The 5,062-nt window shown below is 46.5% G+C and overlaps 3 pseudogenes across 1 annotated transcript; 2 read left to right on the top strand and 1 right to left on the bottom strand.

The window, feature by feature from the left end:
- Positions 1-96: 96 nt before the first annotated feature.
- On the top strand, positions 97-818 carry LOC116547829 (annotated as a pseudogene).
- A 583-nt stretch (positions 819-1,401) lies between these two features.
- Positions 1,402-2,787, bottom strand: LOC116547828 (annotated as a pseudogene). The gene has a single exon (XR_004267199.1). The product of XR_004267199.1 is annotated as a heat shock protein HSP 90-beta pseudogene (transcript).
- On the top strand, positions 2,565-5,054 carry LOC116547830 (annotated as a pseudogene).
- The last annotated feature ends 8 nt before the right edge of the window (positions 5,055-5,062 follow it).

Here is a 5,062-nt window from a genome sequence, read left to right as displayed (position 1 = left end):
TAAATGGACTGACTCATCCACATCTTCTATGACTTGATTCTTTTGTTTAATATTATATTTGAGTTTTATCCATTAAAAAAAAAAAACATTGCCCAGGTTCTCGGAAATTTGCCTGTTACACGTGATAAGAAGAAGCTGAAGTTGTTTTTTAATGAGTATGGACAAATAGAATCTGTACGATTTCGTTCTCTGATTCCAGCAGAGGGAACTCTGTCTAAAAAGTTGGCAGCAATAAAATGTAAAATTCATCCTGATCAGAAAAATATTAATGTCTATGTTGTGTTTAAGGATGAGAGTGCTGCCACACAAGCATTGAAAAGAAATGGGGCCCAAACTGCAGATGGATTTTGTATTAGAGTTGATCTCGCATCTGAGACCTCATCTAGAGACAAGAGATCAGTTTTTGTAGGGAATCTCCCTTACAAAGTTGAAGAATCTGCTGTTGAGAAGCACTTCCTGAACTGTGGAAGTATCATGGCTGTGAGGATTGTGAGAGACCAAGTTACAGCCATTGGCAAAGGATTTGGCTGTGTGCTCTTTGAGAATACAGATTCTGTTCATCTTGCTCTGAAATTAAATAATTCTGAACTAAACTCAGAGTCATGCGTTCTGTTAATAAAGAAAAGTTAAAACAACAAAATTCAAATCCATGATTAAAGAATGTCGGTAAACTTAAGAAGGGACTTAATTTTACTTCTAAAAATGCAGAAGGACATTCTAAAAGCTTGTTTATGGGAGAGAAAGCTGTTCTCATTAAAAAGAAGAAGAAAGGACAGAAAAAAAGTAGATGCACTAAGAAACAGAGGAAACAGAAATAACCAGGAGCTGCTTTTTCTTTTCCTGCTGAGTTGCTAATAAAAATGCTATTATCTCCTTAAAAAAAAATGGAGCCTCAATTTACCTGTGCCAGCTGATTGTGGTGGCTGAAAGTCTGAGTGATAAGCTTCTCCGCCATCCCCTCTTCTCCTCCAATGAAAAAATCTGTTTTGCATTGAAGGAAACTGAAGAAGGTGTTCACAAGCTCCTGCACACCTCCCTCGTGCTGCTGAGCCATAGCCAGCAACATGCCATCGAACTGCTCCTGCGGCGGCAGAAGAATAAATAAAAACCTTTGACTCAGAAAAAAAAAATGAGCCACATTTTTGTGTGAGCCACAAATATATATAAATTTATATGTATATATAAAAAATAAAAAATATTTTTGTATAAAAACAGCATATTCTTTATTTTGCATACTTTAATTTCAGAACAAAATGAACAAACAAAATAAAAAACCACAATACACAACATCCAATCCTGCTGTCAGAGTAGGGAAAGAATGGGGGCTTGACACCCTTGTTTCCTGCCTTCAACCGAAGGACAGGACAGAAAAACACCAGACATCAGCGGTGGCAGAAGGGCACTCAAGGCTGTAGGGGGAGCCATGGGGACACTATACAAGGGCAGTTTTCCAACTATAAACTCCTAATCTACTTCTTCCATGTGAGACGCATCCTCATTACCCTCAAGAGGAGGGATCTCATCAGGAACTGCAGCACTGGTTTCCTCTGCTGCCACATCATCTTCATCGATACCTAGACCTAGCTTGATCATGCGGTAGATGCGGTTGGAGTGGGTCTATAATCCTCAAGGGAAAAGCCAGAAGAGAGCAGGGCTGTTTCAAACAGCAGCACCACAAGGTCCTTAACTGCCTTGTCATTCTTGTCTGCCTCAGCCTTCTGCCACAGCATCTCCACAATAGGGTGGTCAGGGTTTATCTCCAGGTGCTTTTTGGCCATCATGTAGCCCATGGTGGAGTTGTCCCGAACTGCCTGGGCTTTCATGATCCGCTCCATATTGGCTGTCCAGCCGTAGGTGCTGGTCACAATGCAGCAGGGTGAAGACACAAGCCTATTGGAGATTGTCACCTTCTCAATCTTCTTATCTAAGATTTCTTTCATGAGATTGCCGAGGTTCTCAAACTTTGCCTTGCTCTCTTCCATTTTCTTCTTCTCCTCCTCATCCTCTGGTAGCTCCAGACCCTCCTTGGTAACTGAGACCAGGCTCTTCCCATCAAAATCCTTTAGCTGCTGCACACAGTATTCGTCAATGGGCTCAGTCATATATACCACCTTGAAGCCCCGCTTCCGCACTCGCTCCACAAAAGCCGAGTTGGCCACCTGCTCTTTGCTCTCACCAGTGATGTAATAGATGGACTTCTGTGTCTCCTTCATGCGAGAAACATACTCTGACAGAGATGTCATCTCATCTTCAGACTGGGAAGTGTGATAGCGCAGCAGCTCAGACAGGCAGCGCCGGTTAGTGGAATCCTCGTGAATTCCAAGCTTGAGATTTTTAGAGAATGCCTCATAGAATTTCTTGTAATTCTCCTTGTCTTCTGCCAGCTCAGAGAAGAGCTCAACGCACTTCTTAACAATGTTTTTGCAAATGACTTTCAAGATTTTGCTCTGCTGGAGCATTTCTTGGGAGATGTTCAGAGGCAAATCCTCAGAATCAACCACACCACGGATAAAGTTGAGATGCTCTGGTATCAACTCATCACAGCTGTCCATGATGAATACACGATGGACATAGAGTTTGATGTTGTTCTTTTTCTTCTTGTTCTCAAAAAGTTCAAAGGGAGCCCGACAAGGAATGAATAGCAATGCCCTGAATTCCAACTGATCTTCTACAGAAAAGTGCTTGACTGCCAAGTGGTCTTCCCAGTCATTGGTGAGGCTTTTGTAGAATTCACCATACTCCTCTTGAGTGATGTCATCAGGGTTTCTAGTCCAAATAGGCTTGGTCTTGTTACTTAAAAAAATACTCCCATCCCTGGGCCGTGTCCCCTCCATTGAGTGCCCAGAGCTGGGGGGAGGCGGGCAGGGGCAGGGAGGGAGTCACAGTCAGTGCCCAGGAACCTGGAAGCTGTGCTGTTCTGCGCCTCTGGGCCTCACAGCGGACAGAGGAGTACTATGTTATACATGTTTTCATATTTCTGCATATCTTCTTCATGATTCTGTCTGTTGGCCATTTGGGCTGGGGCACATTACCCATTAATTAAATATATGCCCATATCTTTTTTTTTTTTTAAGAATTGGATTTTATAATATATTAAATTTGTATAAATAATTTTAAATATACATTCAAAAATATATGCCCATATCTTCTTCATTATTCTGTCTGTTGGCCATTTGGGCTGGGGCACATTAGCTTAAAAAATGGACCTGGGGTCCCAGAGGTTGGGGCGCCATCCTGCTTGTGAATTGCAACCCTGCTGATGCAGGCCAGCAACTTGAGGACAAGACCAACAGAGTGATCTTTTCAGAGGAAATAAAGAATCTGTCTCAGATGACACTGAAGGTCCAAGGCCCCAGCTGCCTTTTAAAGAAATATCGGCTGGTCCTTCACACCTCTGAGGAAGAGTCAAAGAAGGCAAGAGTCTACTGGCCCCGAAAAGGCAACTCCAGTACCTTTGAGTTGGTGCTGGGGCCCAGCCAGCATGCCTACACCTTGGCCCTCCTCAGGGACCACTTGAAAGAGACCTTCTACCTCGAAGCTATGGTGTTTCCGTCCGCCGAATTCTCAGGCCTGATCACCTACTCTATATCCCTGGTGGAGGAGTCTCAAGACCCGTTAATTCCAGAGGCTCTGCTGTACAAAGACACAGTGGTGTTTCAGGTGGCTCCCTGCATCTTCATTCCCTGCACCCAGGTGCCTCTGTGCAGGGAGCTGCAGCTGCAGGGTTTTGTGGACACAGTGACGGAGCTGAGTGAGAAGAGCAACAGCCAGGTGGCATCTGTCTACAAGGACCCCGGCCGACTGGGCAGGTGGCTCCAGGATGAGATGGTCTTCTGCTACACCCAGGCAAGCCACAAGACCACATCCTTGATCCTCGACACGCCTCGAGCCCCCAAACTCGATGAGTTCCCCATGAAATACTCACTGAGCCCCGGTATTGGCTACGTGACCCACGACACTGAGGACCATAAAGTGGCCAGCATGGATTCCATCGGGAATGTGATGATGTCCCCACCTGTCAAGGTCCAAGGGAAAGAATACTCCCTGGGCAGAGTCCTCATTGGCAGCAGCTTTTACCCCAGCATGGAGGGCCGGGCCATGAGTAAGACCCTCCAAGACTTCCTCTATGCCCAGCAGGTGCAAGCACCGGTGGAGCTCTACTCCGATTGGCTAATGACCAACCACCTGGATGAGTTCATGTGTTTCATCCCCACAGATGAGAAGAGTGAGGGCAAAAAGGGCTTCCAGCTGCTCCTGGCCAGCCCCGGCGCCTGCTACAAACTCTCCCAAGAGAAACAGAAGGAAGGCTATGGTGATGCTTTTCTGTTTGATGGAGTTAGAGCAGATCAGCTCCTGTCTAACAGAAGGGAAGCCAAAACCATCGACCAACTTTTGGCTGATGAAAGCCTGAGGAAGCAGAATTAATACGTGGAGAAGTGTATTCACCTGAACCATGACATCCTGAAGACAGAGCTGGGCCTGGTGGAACAGGACATCATCGAGATTCCCCAGCTGTTCTGCTTGGAGAAGCTGACCAATGTCCCCTCTGATCAGCAGCCCAAGAGGCTCTTCGCAAGGCCATACTTCCCTAACCTGCTGCAGATGATTGTGATGGGCAAGAACCTGGGGATCCCCAAGCCTTTTGGGCCCCAAATCATGGGTACCTGCTGCCTGGAAGAAAAGATGCGCTGCTTGCTGGAGCCCCTGGGCTTCAAGTGCACCTTCATCAGTGACTTCGACTGCTACCTGGCAGATGTGGGAGACATCTGTGCCTGTGCCACCATCCGCTGGGTGCCCTTTGCCTTCAAATGGTGGAAGATGGTGCCTTAGACCCAGGCCCTGGAGTTGCCAGCTCTGCCCCAGCATGGATGGCCCACGTCACCATGCAGCAGCAAGACTCCTTGCCAAGTAGAGGAGGCTGGAGAGTCAAGGCAACACAACCCTTTCCTCCTTGTCCAACCTGACCCTTGGACCCCGTAGGATGGCAAATGCCGCCAGCTTGAACCCCTGTGGGGAAAAGATGGAAAAGTTTTCAGCCAATAGGCATTTACTAGATAGGCAA

This window comes from Sapajus apella, unplaced genomic scaffold (assembly GCF_009761245.1).
Source record: "Sapajus apella isolate SASKATOON/1434 unplaced genomic scaffold, GSC_monkey_1.0 scaffold4905, whole genome shotgun sequence".
NCBI classification, from domain to species: domain Eukaryota; kingdom Metazoa; phylum Chordata; class Mammalia; order Primates; family Cebidae; genus Sapajus; species Sapajus apella.
Note: the sequence above shows the minus strand (reverse complement) of the source record. Positions and strands in the feature narration are given on the sequence as shown.